The 18,757-nt window shown below is 48.6% G+C and overlaps 1 protein-coding gene across 3 annotated transcripts in view; it reads right to left on the reverse strand.

Moving 5' to 3' along the window:
* DSCAML1 (DS cell adhesion molecule like 1) overlaps positions 1–18,757 on the reverse strand; it is a 388,366-nt gene that overhangs the window by 271,259 nt on the left and 98,350 nt on the right. The window lies entirely within an intron of this gene.

Genomic DNA, 18,757 nt, shown 5'->3' on the forward strand with positions numbered 1-18,757 from the left:
TCTGCTCCATCCCCACTTAATGTTCCACAGAACTTTCTCCCAGTAAGTCAGCTGCACATTTGATGGCATCAGACATCTGCTTCTTAGAGGACCCAAACTGACACAGAAGATATCCAAAGACATGCTGGACATACACATACACTCCACCCAGCCCCCTTCCCTCCTGGGCTTGACCTTACCATCACTCCAGAGGCTGAATGATCACCAAAACAGGGGCAGCCTAAGCTGACAGAGGGTCGAGAGTTAGTAACAAAAAGCATGGCACAAGCGTGGGCAGTGACCAGTATTCAGTTTTGGGTGGGCAGGAGGTCACTTAATAAAGAGACCTCATGCTTGTGTGGTGTCCTTCATCTTTTGGGAGCTCACAAGTTTGGAAGATGGTTCAGAAGCCTGGCCAGATTCAATTCTGAATCCACGGGGCCTTGGATGGTGCCTGGCGACTGCCCAGTAGATGTTTGAAGAATGAATGAGTTTATTCATCATAACAGTGCTCTACAATGTTCCTAAATCTTTTCAAGTCTATCTGCAGCCCCATGAAGTAGGATGGGCAGAGATGGTCTCAAAGATGCTAAACTGAGGTTCAGAGAAGTCTACTACGGGAGTCCACTGCGCCCCGGGTCTCCTTCCAGAGAAGGTCAGACCACACCACATCACATCCTATCCTATCCTCCTTCATGCCAAGAAAGCCCTTTCACCCAGAGTCCCTGGGAAACGGCCCTTGCTCCCCAGCACTCTTGTGACCACTAGGGAAGCCCAGCCAGTTCCAACCCACATCCTGAGAAGCAGGAGCTCCCAGTCAGCAAAAGGCCAGTATTGGGCCAGATGTAGCACACGTGAGGCCAGCTAGCTAGTGACTGACCTGCTTTGCACTATCGATAACTAACACCTTGATCGTGACAAGCTGGGTTCCTAGGATGGCTCTAAGGAGCACTGATCAATATGGGGAAGCAAGGAGTCAGCTCCCTGGCTGGAGTGGCAACTGTGATGGAGACATGTCTGTGCCAGATTCTCCCCCCCACACACTGGACCAGTGCCAGGAGTAGAAGCTGTAATGTGAACTGGGGGCTTCCCCTCTGCCCAGCCAGAAGCAGAGCAGGACCTTCTATAATATTTTAACAATGCTGCAAGCCACAGGACCACTATCAGAGATGGAGCCAGTCAGGGTTCACCGCCTACCCTTAAACATAGCATTTCAGGTCCTTCCTCCTAAGACAGTACAGACTTTGCTTTACTTTCTGTTATTTTTAAATTAGGCAAAACTGGGCCAGGTGCGGTGGCTCACGCCTGTAATCCCAGCACTTTGGGAGGCTGAGGCGTGTGGATCACCTGAGGTCAGGAGTTTGAGACCAGCCTGGCCAACATGGTGAAACCCTGTCTCCACTAAAAATACAAAAATTAGCCGGGCATGGTGGCGTGCACCTGTAATCCCAGCTACCCAGGAGGCTGAGGCAGGAGAATTGCTGGAACCCGGAAGGCAGAGGCTGCAGTGAGCCGAGATTGTGCCACTGCACTCCAGCCTGGGCAACAGAGCAAGACTCCGTCTCAAAATAAATAAATAAATAAATAAGGCAAAACTGAAGGAGAGGCAACTGGGGGGCAGGGAGGCTCGTGCTTTGCTGAACGATGATACCACCCTGGGCAGGATCGTCCCCCAAAGAATAAACAACCGCCAGAGACAAACAGCCTTTGAGAACCCGCTTATGGTCAATTAAAAATCCCAATTAACACTTCTGAAAAATAATTCAATATTTGCCACTGAGCTCAGGATGAGATGCATCTGGAGGTACACAGGCAGTCCTCTGGAGGAGGAAGAGCTGGCTGCCGGCTGGGGAAGAGCCGGCATGGGGGCTGTGCAAAGATCCCCTTCAGAAAGCCAGCGCAGGGTGGGGGAGGCCTGTGTTTCCATCCCATTCTCGCTTCCATGTGGTTATTCCTGCATCTTCAAACAAAAATGCCGTGTCAGGACCCCAATCCTGCTGCTGGGCATAGGCTTCCTAGCCCATTCCTTCTTGTCTGTCACCTACAGACCCTTTGTGGCGCTGCTTTGGTGCCTGGTTCTAAGTACTCATCCTACCACCCTCAGGCCTGGTGACCTGGACGTCCTGGGGATGTCATCCCCGCACTCAGCCTCATAACCCCCAGACCTCATGCCCATGGCAGATGTACGCGGGGCACACAGTGCTGGTGCCAGGTGCAGGGTAAACAGACAGCGCGTGGCAGCTGTGGTTACTGCAGTGCTCCACACTCCACATCCCTCCAGTTACACAGTCCCGTGGATCCAACCCCCTGACCTGGTACCAAAACTGGCTTTTCCACCCCTCCTCCCAACACCTCAGTCAGGCCCTGGCCACTTCCTGTGTGGCTGCCTCTTCCCTGCGTGGCTCCCCAGTCCACCCTCCTTCCTCCTGCCAGAATGATCTCTCTCAAATGCAAATAGGATCATGTTGGTCTCCCTGATGAACACAATTCAATGGCCCACATTGCTTTTAGGAAAAGTTCAATCGCTCTGATGAGGCGCAGAAAATCCTTTGTTACCCTGGTTGGCCTCTGTCCTCCTTCTTATCCTTGTCACTCCCACACCTCCATCCACTGCCCCTGGGGGCCCTAGAACATGATGCCTTCCTATGGCATGTTGCTTCTGCTGGGATAGCCCTTGCCTTCTTCTTTAGCTAGCACATACCTACTCTTTTTCCAGAACCTACCTTAAGCTTCACCTCCTCCAGGAAGCCTTTCCCTGACTGCTCCTCTTTCAGTTTGATCTAGACCCTCCTTGATGAGTCCAGTGCATTTGCTGCTTACCCTCCTCACAGCAATTCCCATTCCACACTGTCACTGTTGATTTATTGCTCCCTGAAAATGAGGACTATGTCTTATATCACATTGCCTGGCGCATAGTAGGTATTCAGTACACGTTTGTTGCATGAATGAATGAAAACATATTTAATACAACTTTTAAATAATGGTATAACAATCAAGGTTTTGTGAATCAAACAGTATTTGCCACTGAGTTTCATCATAATACTAGGTGTTTTAGCTTCATTTCCAACTGTTGAGACATCAACATCAACAGTAGTTCTAATTCTTTAATTTTATGTCTTCCCCCAAAGCCTCTGTGAGGTATAAATGAACCCCAAAATGATCTAGAAGAAGCTGATAGTTAAAGGATTCTTGTGGCTGAATCCTATTGTAAAATAGAAGACTTTTGGGATGCAAATAACCACCTCCTAATTTATCTACTTGGTAAGTTTGAATTTGGAGGTTTCTTAAATTAGCAGAGCAAACTTGCAGTTTCTCTGAAAATGTGACTGCAGTTGTGGTTCATGCCGTAAAGATGCAGATAAAAGGGCTTAGGACCTGGTGCAACAGCCAGTGGTGAACGTGTGAGCAGTAGGGGAGCAGAAGCCAGAGCCTGCCGAGAATTTCAGGGCTGCCCAGCAACTCCATTATGCAAACCAGTGATTTTGAAGGAATATTGCTCGGAGCTCCAGTCTCCAAATCTCAATTACCCCAGGGCTATTTCATCTTGAGATTATCTGGGCTGCCTTCACCACCCTCCTAACACTCCAACGGGGAGCTGGAAAGATAGTTCTTATTCTTCCTCCCTCTGGAATTCTTTTGTCTGCTCTGCAGAGAGCTGTCTGGTCTCTACCAGGGCCCCTGCTGGACACCATCTCCCCTTCCCAGACAGCTGGCTTCTGACCTAGGAGACTTTGTTTACTCACCACATGTGGCAAATATTGACACTGAAACCAACTGTGCTTCTGCCGTTGCTAGTTTCCTGGTCCCAGGAAACCTTGGTTCCCAAGTGACAAATGAATTTTAGGCCCATTAGCCCATCCTATTATCAAAACTCAAAATACAAAACTCTGCCCACTCCCGACCATCCCCAGCACCTGGCAATCAAGGTATCCCCTTCACTTAGTCCTGCTCACTCACAATCTTACATCCTTTAAAAGGCAGCCGAGTGAATGTGGAAGCAAGACGGTTACCCCACAAGACTGTGGGTGCCCCAAGGGCAGGGACTTTGACCAAAATGTCTATCTCTAGAGCCTGGACCAGCACCTGATACCTAGAGGTAGCCCAAGAAACATTGAGAGGAAAGAAGAATAATGACGGTGATGATGATCAGCATCATAACAACCATTACCAACACTCTCCATCACAGAGCACGGGCTATGTGCCAGGCTCTGTGCCAACCCTTCTCTTGTATTAATACCCACAAGTAACATTATCCCCATTTTACAGATGAGGAAAATGAGAGTTTGGAGATTAAGCAACTTGTCTAGGATCACCCATGAGACTCTAAAGTTCATGCTTCTAATCCCAACGAAGAAAGGAGAAAATGAGAGGAAGGAGAAAGTATGAGAAAAAGAAGGAAGGAAGAAGGAAGGGAGGAGGGAGGGAGGGAAGGAGGAAGGGCGGGAAGGAAGGAGGGAAGGACAGAATGACCTGAAGCCAACCAGGCAAGATAATAATAATAATAATAAAAATCCCCCTGCCACCACCCCAAAAATGATAAAAACTTAATTATCATTCCTCAGACTTATTCCTTGAAAAGCTCAGTGTCCTCACATCTGTTCTTTTTTCTTCCTTCTACCCAACAAGGTGAGTCAAAGTATCTGCTGCTCTCTTTGCGCTTCTCACCCTCCCCTGGCTGCACCCCACATTTACCCCTTCCCATATGTTGTGTGCACGCGCGCACACACACAAATTAAGAAAAATTATTTTAGACAGATGGCAAAATTGAAGTCTGGAAAATCTTGTAGTTGAAACTCAGACTTGCAGTTTCCCAACCCGGACCATCATGGGCCAAGCCTGGCTGATTGGCAGGGAGGAGCAGGAGCTGCGGGGAGGAGGGGCTGTATGGCCTCGCACTTAGCATTCCTCCCAGTGACTCGGTGACTCGGCTGGTAGCCTCGGCAATGAGAACATATGTTCTCTGGTTTCGCTCCAGCCAAAGGGAAAAGGTAGGTGTCATGCACACCCACAGCCAGGAACAATGCAAGTATTAATAACTGTTTTAATTGTATGCGAGTCTCGGTATATTTCCCCGTGGTACCTCAAAAGCCATTTATTTTGGTACCTCATAGCAGGGATGGTACTATCCACCAGAGGCCCAGCCAGGCTGGTGGTGACTAATAGAGAACTCTTCATTCAGAGGAACATTGGAAAAGCGTTTCCATTTCCCTTGTGCGCATTAGGTGGGTGGCGAAGGCAGTGAGCTAAGTGGAGTGCTGTCAAGGTATGAGTGTGCGCCCCGGATGTGTGTGTGGTGCAAAGACTCTGCATACCCACGCCGAGGCGGGGACGTCTGCGGGCTGGGGAGGGGCGGGGAATGCAGATAAGCTCCTACAATGCAGAATCTAAAAATAGTGTGTGCATTTGCCTTTGACTTGCATTATATGATTTTCCCCCCAGCAGACTCACCTTGCTAATTTTATTTTGCTTCAGCTGTTATTAAAATGAGTTTGCAATCCCAGAGAACCCTCTGATGGTTACAGAGGCCGGGTAGTGCTTGGTGGCAAGTAAAGCCAGACTGAGAGTCTAAATTTGTCTTGGACAAACCTAACTGAAAGCCGATGTACTCTAAGCATGAATGTTGTTTTTCTTTTAAGTTAATATTACATTTTTTTTTTTGCTTTTGTGAAGCAAGGTACTTTCTACTCCCCAGCAACACAGAGAAGAAAGATTTTGTTTCTTGCTAAAAATCCTTCTTCTCACCTCCATCATCTCCCATGATTAACACATTCTGTAGAGTAGATAATCTCTGTGATAAACAAGGAGATTTCTTCGAGGTTCAAAACCACTGTGGGAGTGGCCTGGAATTACCTCTGGCTATGAGTGGGAAAATTGAGGCTCAGAAAGAGAGACCAGTACGGGTCTCTGTCACCTCACCCATGTGTCCTATCTAACGTCTTGCCTCTTAAGCAGAACTCTAAAAATCTCAAACAGGTGAAGATTTTCTCCTTACTGCCACCCATCTCCCAGAGCCTCATAATGCTTGATCTCTGTAGCACTGAAGTTTGGGATTCTAAATTCCCAAGTGTTCCATAGTGGGGAAGGCCAGAAGTGTGTTAGGCTGGGAAGTGTGACCTTGGGCTGGTACTTAATCTCGGAGCCTCAATTTTCTCATTTATAAAATGGGGGTCAAATACGTGCCTTGCAAGAAGTGCCTTGTCCAGCGCCCTGGATAGAATAGCACTTATTAGTAGGACTTGACGTCAGCTTTTGGTAGTGAACATGAGTAGGCAGAGGGACTTCAGAATATAAGCCCATTCCATTCCTCTGTCCGAGACAGCTGAAAAGGTGCAGGTGGCTTGGCCTAATGAGCTTTGTTTTGAAGGAGCACAGGGAATAAAGGGCCCTCAATTCGCCACTGAGCAGCTCATCTCCTCACACCAATCCGGATTTCTGCCCAGCACCAAAATCACCTCTCGCAGGAGCCCTCTCCTCTCCAGTAGGTGCCTCCTTTCCCTTCCAATTTACATGAGCTGTGTCTGCTAGTGCAAGGTCTGTCCTAGTTAGTTTTTGTTTTTATTTTCCCCAGGTTTTTATTTGTTTGTTCGATTGTTTCCAATCGGCCTCTCCTGTTCTATGCTGAGAGAAACAGAAGCCTACAGGCGTACAGAGATCGTAGTTCAGATCACTTCTAACTTTCCCATGACTTGGTGCCGGTCTATTCCCAGGGAGAAAAGCAATCAGAATTCAGTGTTTAGTTTAGATAATCCTGCAGGATTAAGGGCTGAGAAGGAAGAGGTGTAAATGGGAAGGCCCTCTGTACAGTGAATCCCTTTATCACAGGCATTCTGGGCCGGATTGACTTTTCCTGGTGCTCTGCAAGCCCTTCGCAGAGGGAGACACAGCTGTGCAAATGCCGTGTGTCGCAGCCAACGCCCTCACCTGCACACAGGTGTGCAGCATGGGGGAGGAAGGAGGCCTAGCGTCTAGCCCTTCTTCTGCCATTGATATCTTGTGCAAGTCCTTTAGATCATCGCTCCTGAACTTGCTCAATTATCAAAACCACCTTGGGCCTTTCTTTTAAAGTGCAGACTCTTAGAAGTCTTCCACAGAACTACTGACCTGAAGGGTTAAATCATATATAATCTTAAGCAGTTCACGAACCACAGGTTAACAGCCCTGGCTTTAGACCTTTGTCTACTCCTCCGCAAAATGAAGGGAGGCGACCACACACCTTCCTAAGCAGCATCATGTGGCCAGTGTTCTAGCTCTGAAGATGCATGCCTCTGTGCCCAGACACACAAGCACCCAGGAGCAGCAGAATCTAGTTCCCTTCGTACTCTGGGATACGGTCTTACTTGGCTTTGGCTGAGCTTCCGATGGCAAATGAGTGGGTTTTAAGTACCTACAAAGCCTGTCCTTTGTGGGTGTCAGTGCCTCAAGTTCCTGACATGAATGCCCTCAGCCCAGAAGGTGGGTGGTGGTGGCCAGTGGACACCTGTAGGGGAGCACGCTATTTAGGAACGGCCACTGCCTGCCCTGAGAATCAGCTTAAACTTCAAGTGATTAAATAAGTACCACCTTCTGGAAGCCAGAAATATGGTGGCAACAAATAGAATCAGTTTCCTGGCTCCCAAAGATAAGGAAAAAAGGACAGAGTGAATGGTCGCGAAGGTCCCTTCAGGTACCTCTCCTCTCTGCTCCTCCATCCTCCTCCCACAGGGGCTGCCTTGGCAGTCTGAACATCTCCCAGGTCAGCCCATTTAGCCCACCAGGCACTCCAAAATGCTGCTGGAGGCAGACCCCTGCTTAACCCAAGGAAGCTTTTCTTTTTATTCTTTTTTTTTATTTTTTGAGATGGAGTCTCGCTCTGTCTCCAGGCTGGAGTGCGGTGGCGTGATCTCGGCTCACTGCAACCTCTGCCTTCCGGGTTCAAGCGATTCTCCTGCCTCAGCCTCCCGAGTAGCTGGGACTACAGGCATGCGCCACCATGCCCAGGTAATTTTTGTATTTTTAGTAGAGACGGGGTTTCACCATGTTGACCAGGATGGTCTCAATCTCCTCACCTCGTGATCCACCAGCCTCAGCCTCCCAAAGTGCTGGGATTACAGGCGTGAGCCACCGTGCCTGGCCCCAAGGAAGCTTTTCAACAGTCCAGCTGCCTGATGGCATTCTGAAGCCTTCTGAAGCAATCTCATAAGGTCCTTGTTCTTATCTTGGAGAAGTGAGTGTCCTCTCTATCCCTCAGAGGTTGAAGCAGAGACTGGATGCCCATTCTAGACTTACCAAGACATGAAGACTGCATTAGGGCAATGGCAAAGTGAAGCTAGCTGCAACTAGCTTCAACCAGCTGCTCAGGACAACACCATGTCTTCAACACCTCCTGCCTCCCTCTCTGTGCCCTATACTTCCTGTACCCCCCACACACCATAGGACAGTATGACCCTCTGTCTTCTCACATTAATTCTGTGGAGTCAAGGAGACTCGGGCTGAAGGGACTTTAAACCTGTCTAGTTGAACCCTGCCATCCGAACCTACAGCTCTGTCACAGCATCCTCATCCCCATTAGGAGAGTGGCCCTCTCTGCTGGACCACCTGCAATGACTGGAAACTCATTCCCTCCAAAGATACCAAATCTGTCTTTGTATAAACCTGCTGTCAAGTGTTCCCTGATGCAGAATCTCAAACGATCTTAGGAACTTAAAGTCTTCCTGGTCTTCCCAAACCAATTAAATTGTTTGACTTTGGGTAAGTTTCTTAACCTAAGCCTCAATTTTCTCTCCTGTAAAGTGGAAATAACAACAATAATACCCATCTCAAAGTCTGTTGTGAGGATCACAGGAAACATTAAACACACAGTACTTGTCACACAGCAAGCCCTCAAGAAATGTTAGTGGCTAATATTTTGTGTTTTGAGGAACAGATAACTTCCTTCACACCTAAGGCATTCCTGGTATGTTCATTTTCGGGACTCAAACTGTCCTGAGAAAGGGTGTTCCCAAGAGCTCTGGAGACACAGGCAGGGCTTTTGTGTAAGAGGTGGTACATTACACACAAGTGAAGCGATACCATTGCGTGGACCTATGGCCAAACGTTCTCTCCTTCTCACTCCAGAAAGCCAGACACATGGCAGAGTACAAAGTGGGGGGTGGGATGTCAGATGTAGGCTCCCATTACATGCTGCCCATTAAATCATCTCAAGTTCATTTAAGGCTGGGTCCTGCCCCAGAGTCAGAGCCTGTCAGAGCTGAGAACCTGCCTCCAAGTGCACACACTGGCTCTTTAACTTGGGCAAGAAGTTTAAACTCTGAGCTTCAGTTTCCTCATCTGTGAAGTGGGGATATCGATAATATTCACCTCATGGACTTTTCATTCTGGGATAAACCTAAATAAGGTGACTGACTCCTGCCAAACTTGGTATGAAACTAAAGGACCTCAGATACTGCCTAGTTTCAATGTGTGACCCTGTTGGCCATTAGCTATCATGAAACAAGTGTGCATGGGCTGCCATGACAAAATACCACAGGCTTGGTGGCTTAAGCAACAGGAATCCATTTTCTCACAGTTCTGGAGACTGCAAGTCTAAGGTGAAGGTGCCAATGGGGTCAGAGACTGGGGAGGGCTCTCCCCTTGGGTTGCAGATGGCTGCCTTCTTGCTGTGTCCTCACATGGCAGATGGAGAGCGAGCGAGCTCTATGGTATCTCTTCCCGTAAGAACACTAATCCTATCGGATTAGGGCCCCACACTTATGACCTCATTTAACCTTAAGTACTGCCTTAGAAGCCCCAAATATAGTCACATGGGGCTTTTGGGCTTTAACATATGAATTGCGGGGGTCGGGGGGAGTGCACAAACATTCAGTCCATAACGGCAGCCAAAAAGGATTTTTAAATGGCTATTTATTTCCCCCATTGCATGGGGAGGTGCAGGAGAGGGTTATAGAACCATAATCCCACCCCAACTCCCACCTCCAGCCTCTTCTTTCTGGTTTCACTGGCTTTGGGCTAAGGCTTCATCAGGGGAAGCCAATAAGGCAACATCTTCAGGGCACTGGAAAGTCTCCTGACCCATCACCCTAAGGAGCGGCTGTGAGAAAGAATGGACCCTAGGGAGCTGGTCCCAGCCTGGGACCGAGGGCAACCAATGACCCCTGAAGATAAGACTGGCTGTGAGACAGGTCCAGACAGAAGGAGCAGGGGCCTGGCTCAGAGCCCCTGCCTCCAGCCAGGACCTCCTTGGAGACACACACACAAAAAGAATGAATCCCTGGACTTTCCCTGGCCTCAGTGCAGTCCTGCTGTTGGGGCAAGGATGGCTGTCCCCTCTGCAAGGGACAGTCTTGGAAGACCTTGTCCTGCTGACAGATGACTGTTCTGATGGTCTGGGATTTTCATTTTACTTTGCTTCCTCTAACACCACTTTGTTTATGGGGTGGATATTTCATCTCCTAGATTCATCTTGAGATCATCATTAAAGATTCCTTCTCTGCTCACTGAGATGTCCCTGCTAATCATAAAAATCTATGTAGTAATTTCAGATTAATTAAAGCTGTAAATTGGGGAAGTTAGTGACTGTAACTCATATTTCTCACTTCTCTGCACCATCTCAAAATCATATTATTTTACAATACTCTATTCCTCAGAGTATTTTTACCACCCAAAACCCTCCTTTTGCCAGCAGGCAGCCTTCCTTGGGCTGGGCTGTCCTCCAGGCATGGCATCCTGGCTATGGACAGTGGGAAGGAGCTGACATGTGTTCTGGAGAAAGAGTCCCTCTCTGCAACGTTAGCAACCCACACATGTATACAGCTTGATCCTTAGGGACTAGCACTGGAGAAGCAGAGTAGTTTTCTGGTTTCAAGCTCAGCTCTGCACCTTACAACCTGTGTTTCTGTGTGACTTAACCGCCCCGTGACTCAGTTTCCCCATCTGTAAAATTAGGATAATTACAGTGCCTACCTGTGAGGTCATTAGTGTTAAATGAAATGAGCTATGTAAAGCACTTGGACAAGTGTTTGCAAATGAGCAAAGCTTGATGAATGGTAGCTGTTAGGCAATGTCGGCTGAGCCCAGCACTTGGATGGGCCCTGTGGACAATACCATAAATATAGCAATGTCTCTGCTCTCTACAAGTTGACAATCTAATTGGGGAGACGGAACATACTCGAAAAGAAAGAGCACATCGAGCCCTAAGCCACATAGTACCTGTTATCAATACAATTAGAGTTGGATCACTTCAAGGTCACAAACTATATCCAGTGAGGGTTGTTCTACCTCTATGCCCATCCTAGCTCCCAAGATGGGCAGATTCTTGGAGAAGCAGTGCCAGTAACTCAGGCTTTGCTGCTCCTGTCTTTGCTAGAGAAAACCAAGAAAATAAAGCCTACTCCTGAATGACCCCAGAGGAGCCTCCCAGGACGGCATTCTTGAACAGGCTTTTTCCTTTATGCCTCAGGGTCATGGTTATGATTTCTGCCTCATGGGGCAGGCTGAGCTCAGCCCAGGGCAAAGCAAATGAGGTTGATGGAGGTTGTTGTGGCCCAGCTTTTTTCCACCTTCCATTCTTTTGAGGAGTTAAGATGTGAGCACCACCACTCTCAAACTCTCAAAAATGTGCTGACTGTGAGAACTCCCTGCTGCTCCCGTTTTACAGAAGAGAAAACTGAGGGGCAGAATAGCTTGCAGAAGTCCCTGAAGGGAGCCAGCTGCGTGGCTTGATAAACTAACTCAGGGGTCCATAGAGCAACTTGGCTTAGGTGAAGGTTCAGGGCAGTTTCCTCCCTCACGTTCCCTGTCTTCTGACACCAGCTGCTCCTAGAACCAGGCTTAGGAGTTGGCACCGGGGACATGTCTGGCAGTTGGTGCGAGGGACACGTCTCCAATTCCTGACACAGATAACCCCAGGGACAACACTCATGGTGTGCTGAAACTTCTTTACTCAAATATCTGCAATTCCAGGCTCAAGAAAGAAGATTCAATTCTGCCGGTCCTTTTTTTTCCTCCAATTTTGTCCTGACCACCTTAATCACTGCATCTCTGGATTGTTTAATTCCACAATGAAGCCACTTCTCCTTACAACTGGCCTATCATCAGCTAGGATTAAGATTCATTTCAAATAAGAGGGTTTTCCCCCCATTCCCCCCTTCTTTTATTCCTAAACTGAATTTGCATTACAAAAAAATTAAACAAAAGCAGCTTTTTGAATCTCCACTCATTACTCCCATTACATTTGTTAACATCATTATCCTCAGCTGAAGATGGCAACTATTATCAAATGTTGCAGTGCGTTTGTGGACCTCCTGCTATATTCGTTTAGAAAATTGCTTTAATGCATATGCTTTTAGAGGTTTAAAATCTACCATGGCATTATGAGCTATATAATGCCGTACATTTTAAAATCTAACAGTGCATTTATTTTATTTTTTTTAAACACGTTGCACTGAAATAAAAAATGCATGCCTGTAGTAAAGAAGAATACAAATGCAACTGGGAAAATGCAGAACTAGGCTCCTGACTGGCAGGCCCTCTCCACTCCCTTCGTCCCCTGAAGAAGAAATCACTCTTCCTGAAACCCAAACCTTGAGGTCCTAAATGGGTCTAACGGGTGTGGACAGTGGGGGTTGGGGAGGGTTCTCTTTGACACAGTGATGGGGAAGGAATCTGTACCATTTGGGGCTGTAAGCAAAAGCAAGCTCCTGCTATTCATTAATACAGAAAAGCACAGTTTCAGGGGCAATTACCAAATTTCTATATTCATAGAAATCCAGTTTCCCTGGAGAGAAAGGCTAGGGCTGGAAAATTTATGAAGTGCTGGTTTCTTATGGAAATAAGAATTTTTGGTAATTACACAGGAGCTGCTCTTTATCTGCTTCTGCATTTTAATGATGGGGAATGGTATTTTGTTAGTTTCTTTTTTATTATTATTAAAGCACGCGCACGCCGACAGCATCCTCGCTGGTGTCCCAGGGATCCATTCATCCTAATAGCTGAGAATGAGCGGCTGCAACCCAGCTCAATCACACTCAATCACTCTGCTCACCAAACCAGAGACAGCAGAGATGGAAAAGTGACGACCGTTCTCGCCAGCTCCACACTCTGGGCCTGAGGCTTTGTGTCTTCCGCTCCTCCTTGGGTACCTTATGTCTTCCCACCCCCCCCCTCTCCCCACCCTGTGACTGGCTCCCTTTCTGGGGCTGAGTGAGTGTGCTCATTCCTCAGGAAGCCATTTTTAGGGAAAGAGATTGAGGTATGAAAGATTCTGCTGTTTTCTCCTTCCCAACTCCCCTTTTGCAGCAACCCCTAACCCCCCAACACCCAGGACCTATAAAAACATGAATAATTGTCACTAGAGTCAGAGTCACACAAAAGGCTCCCTTCCTCAGTTTCCCCATGGCTCTTTCTCCTCCATTCCCAATGCCATTTTTTGGGAGACTCTGTCTCCCAGGCTAGAATGTAATGGCATGACCTTGGCTCACTGTGACCTCCACCTTCTGGGTTCAAGCATTTCTCCTGCCTTCAAGCAATTCTCCTGCCTCAGCCTCCCAAGTAGCTGGAATTACAGGCGCCTGCCACCACACCCGGCTAATTTTTGTATTTTAAGTAGAGACAAGGTTTCATCATGTTGGCCAGGCTGGTCTTGAATGCTTGACCTCAGGTAATCCACCCGCCTTGACCTCCCAAGGTGCTAGGATTACAGGCATGAGCCACCACGTCCGGCCACCAATGCCCTCTTGATAGCTTCCCATCCCATCCCTAATCAGTCACCATGGAACCCACGTTGGCCTTTTCCCTACCCTCTACCCCTTTCCAAAGCCTTACTCTGTGGAATGACCACAATTTCCCAGGGAGGCCTGCAAAATGACACTCACCGTCCCCCTCCCAGAGCCATTTGAGCTGATTTATAATGGTTATAAAAGAGGTCAGAGCTTGATTGAGCTTAATAGATTCATTAATTATACCAAACAAAACAAACATAATGAACATAAAAATTTATGACCTCCATCACCAGTTCAGATGTGTCCCCTTGTCGGGCCTTGACAGATTCTGCGGAGTCCATCCATCTTGACACTTTGTGGGATCAGCAGCCTGTGGCTGTGTGGAGGTGGTGGTGGGTGGTGGGCAGTGGTGGTGGAATTACCCCAGCACCCCAGACACTACTACTGAGGGAAGTCCCTGGAACCACCTGCCAGCCACTCATCTTTGCACCTGTCTCTCCAGCAGTCCACAGAGCAGCACGGCACTGGTTAGCACCATGGTTAGAGCACTGTGGTTAAAGCAGAAACCCCGGGGCCTGACTACCTGGTCCAAATACTGGCTTTGTGTGTGGCACTGGGCAAATTAGTCCATCTTCCTGAGTCCGCATTTCTGCATCTGTGCAATGGGGATAATAATTAGTTAATCCTAATCCTAGGGTTGTTGTCAAGATTAACTGAGTTAATGCATCTAAGTTGCTTAGACTAGTACCTGGGGCATAGTAAGTGTGCTGTTACCTGTGTTTATTTTGGCCTTACTGTTATTATGGTTTGGATGAAAACAAGAGACTATCTATAGCTTCAGTATTTCTTGGGGAACTTTTCTTTGTCCCTTTTCTGAAAGACAGGGAAATCTGCCCTAAAGGAACCCATCACCAAATATTTATTAGAGCCCTCTAAGTGCCTAACTCTTAATCAGGGGCTGAAAGAGCAGCTCAGCATCTGCAGGTGGTGCCTGCTCAGAAATGATTTAAAGCAGCAACAAGCGCCTAGAAGGAATTGAAGGGCTCCAGAGGTCATCGAGTTCAACACATTCCATCTTGCCATTACCCACGTGAAGAAAAGAAGAACAAGAAAGTTTCCGCTGGCTGGTGCAGTGACTCACAGCCTATAATCCCAGCACTTTGGGAGGCCGAGGCAGGTGATACTCCTGAGGTCAGGAGTTCGGGAGCAGCCTGGCCAACATGGTGAAACCCCATCTCTACTAAAAATACAAAAATTAGCTGGGCGTGGTGGTGGACGCCTATAATCCCAGGTACTCGGGAGGCTAGGCTGAGGCAGGAGAATTGCTTGAACCTGGGAGGTGGAGGTCGCAGTGAACCGAGATCACGCCATTGCACTCCAGTATTGGAGACAAGAGTGAAACTTCATCTTGAGGAAAAAAAAAAAAAAAGGAAGGTTCCACACTTGCCCAAAGCCATGGAGACACATGATGACGCAGCTGGAAGGAGGCCCCAGGCCCCAGCCGTCCGAGCTTCCTTCTATTCCACCATTCTGTGCCGACTTGGTGCCTACTCTGTCATCCACATGGGCCATCAGACCCAAACAAACCATGCCAGGAGGAAGAGGAAGTACAGTGCAGGCAAATACAAGTTGAAGATGGAAACTATAACATGTAGATGGCTAAGTTTGTACAATTTCGTCAGTTAAAATAAGTCATTTAAAAAAAAGAAAATGGAAACTATAACCCACGGGCTTGGCTTCCATCACTTTTCTTCAGGGCTTTTTGGTTTCAGAAGCAGAAGCACTGCCTTCTCCTGGCCTCAGCATGCACTGCTCCCTCCTTCCCTCCTTGTTCCCTTGGCCAACACTACGCCTATCTCAAGACTCAGCCCAGGTTTCACCTCTCCTTCAGCTTTCCTTGCCTGTCCTGAGATCTTGCAGGAAAAACGGAGCCTCCTGGCTTCTCCTCGACTCCCTTTGTACCCCCAGCCGCAGCCCAGTCTCTGTATAGAAGTTAATGCACTTCAATGGGACTCTTTTTTTGGTTTGACCATTCTCTTTTACAACAGAAAGTATATCGAATGCCTACTATGTGCCAGGAACTGTGCTCGGCACTGGGGATGTGGTGGTGAACTAGACAGCGATAGCTCTTGCCTGCATGGAATTTACAGTCTGGTGATGCCGATTTTGTCTTGTGAACGTTTGAATCCTCTGTGCCCGGCACAGGGCCTCGCAGAAACAGCCCCTCCACAAAGTGTGATGAGTACGGGACTGGGATGCCTGGAGGAGAGGCAGAGGCTGTCCGAGGGTGGGTTGGCTGGGGAAGCAGGTAAGTGGATTATTGGGCCCTCTTCACACAGCAGGGGCAGGAGTCACAGTTCTGGCTGGAGCTCACTCACAGGGCTTGTAACCATCCCAGACGAGTGCAGAACTATCCAGTCGGTGTGGTTTAACCATATATAACCCTCCTCTATCCATTATTCCGTCCTCAGATACCAATTCCTAGTTGGTCACTTGGCCCACAAGACCCTGAAAATAGATTTAAATTATTGCTTTATTTCCCACCCAGCTCAGGGTGTTGATTTATGCTGCCCAAACAATCAAGCCTTTATCTCAGTCACCCAGCAGCATTAGCAGCGATTTATCATGTTTTACTTCTGCCTGTACTAACCCAGGCTGACACCTGTTGGTTGTGTCCTTCTCTTTTCAGGAAAATGCAGTAACAGGTAGGCACGAGCAGTAATGGTAGCAAAGGCCAGGGTTGCTTCCAACAGCCTGGAGCGAGGAGCCAAGAAGGTGCTTAACCTGGAGGCCCTTTTATTTTATGATAGAGCGAAAGGATCTGTCCCTGGATGGCCGGGGTTCTGATCCCAGCCGTGTTGTTAACCAGCTGAACAAGCTTGAGCAAGTTACGTTCCCTCTCTGGGTCTTGATTTCCTCATATTTGACCCTTTCTGACCACTGATTCCCAGGAGGTCTGCAGGAGAGATTAAAGGCAGCTTGAAGCGGGTCACCAAACAAGAGCTTTGGGTTTTGCTCTTTAAAAGCTTAACCTGACCAACTTTACCCCCAGCGGTACTGTCCCTGAGACACACTGCAGCCATGAGCGCTGCAAAACCAGCTCACCCCATCAGAACATGTGGGCGTGCCTAGCCAGAGAGGGGAGGGTAGTCCAGGGGAGCTCGAAGAAGTCAAAAATGCCAACCAACTCTAAGACCTCATGATTCAGCCAGGGTAAGAATCCAGATCCAGCCCCCTTCCTGTTTGTTACAACCTGAGAGCTAAGAATGGCTTTTATATGGTTGGAATGGTTGGGGGGAAAAAGAAAACACCAAAAGGAGATTATTTCATGACACATTAAAATTACATGAAATTCAAATTTCGGTGCCCATAAATAGAGTGTTTTTGGAACACAGCCATGCCCGCTCACCCATGTATTGTCCACAGCTGCTTGTGCGCTGCCACGGCAGAGCTGAGGTGGTTGCCACAGAGACCTTGTGGCTTGCACGGCCTGAAATATTTACTTTCTGGTCTCTTACAGAAAGTCTGGCGACCCTTAGGCTAGATGGTTGGTGTTGCCAGAAATTCCCATCCCAGATGCACCGCAGATGCACCCCAGCACCAGGCTGTGTCATCTGCTTTCTGTTTTGTTTGGGAGGGCGCAGGCCTTTCTAGAGACTTCTAGGGGGAAGAAAGATCTGAGGTTTTCATCAGCTATAGAAACCACCCTGGGACAAAGCCAAAGAGGCAGAATCCAGTGCCACGCGAAAGATGGTCGATCAGGCTGGCTCCGGTCACTTGGTAGGGCCCAAGAGCAGCCAAGGACACCACCTGGGGCTCCTGTGCCCACCCTACCGGTCCCCTCCCTGCACCTGCACTGCCCTGCCCCCCTCAAGTATTCCATCCTACCCACCCTCGAAGGCCACCTCCTTCATGGAGCCTCACCTCTCCCCGCCCCTGCCTCAAAGGGTGCCCACTCCCCTTGACGCTCCCTCAACTCTTCATCAGAACTCCTCCTGTATCACTCATCATTTCCTCCAACAGGGACAACAAATTGGTTTCATCTCAGGCAGGTTCCAACTGACTGGCGGTGGCTTCCTGTGTGGATAAGGATTGTGAGGCTCTTTGGGAGCTCAGAAATAAAAGACCCTGACGATCAACCAGCAGTGGCTGTATTGGGCATGGGACAGGGTAAAGGCCCGTCCTGGGCATCCTGACTTCCTGGCTCCATACCGTGTTCTAGGCTGGTGAACAGTAATGACGCCCTGGTGAGCTGTAAGCTTCCGGTAGATAGTGGCCACATTCACCCCATACTCACGCCCCCACAATGCCAAGCCCAGTGCCTGGCACACAGCTGTCCTCGAGGCACATCTGGGGGCTTGCTGTAATTGATGATGCCCTGAAACCAGCCCCTTTGAAATGCCCCCTAGCAACTGGCACTAAAACACACCCCTTTGGCCCAGCGAGGCAATGCTGGGATGGGCACAAACTGCCTTACCAACCTAGTCCCAGGAAGAAATGAGGGGTGAGAAGAGGAGTGCAGGTTCCAGCTTCAGGGAGGAATCCTTGGCATTTACATAGCAAACAACACCCAGGTGAGGCGGTGTGTCAACAAGGCCCAGCTCAACAGCTCCCAAGTCTCAGCATATTTTAAATGTTTGCCACATGCCAGACATTAATATTTTAACGGCTGCACGTCCGTGGCAGGCGGAGCAGCATCCGGAACACAACGTAAAAATTGAGTGATAATAGCCTGCCTGTATGCGAGGTCAGTGGGGCATTGCCGCGCCGGCTCCAGCCTCTCTAGAAGCCACTCACGCACCCCGCCATCCCCCACCCCCCTTCCCGAGGCTGACACAGCCTGAGGATGGCAGGGCTGTCTGCCAAAGTGCTGGGAACTGGCAGGGCTCTCCTGGCCTCAGTGACTCCAGGCAGCTCCCAGGACCCTTCATAATCCCCCAAGTTGGGGGTGAAAGGGGTTATGGGTGATGTGTGCCGGGAACAAACTCAGTTCCAGCATAGGTGCAGTATCTTTGGCCAGGAATTCAGCAAGCTTTGGATATTTGAAATCCAGCAAGAGTATTCTGAGGGTGAGGGGGCTGTGC

The sequence above is a fragment of the Pan troglodytes genome, chromosome 9, assembly GCF_028858775.2.
Source record: "Pan troglodytes isolate AG18354 chromosome 9, NHGRI_mPanTro3-v2.0_pri, whole genome shotgun sequence".
In the NCBI taxonomy this organism is placed as follows: Eukaryota; Metazoa; Chordata; class Mammalia; order Primates; family Hominidae; genus Pan; species Pan troglodytes.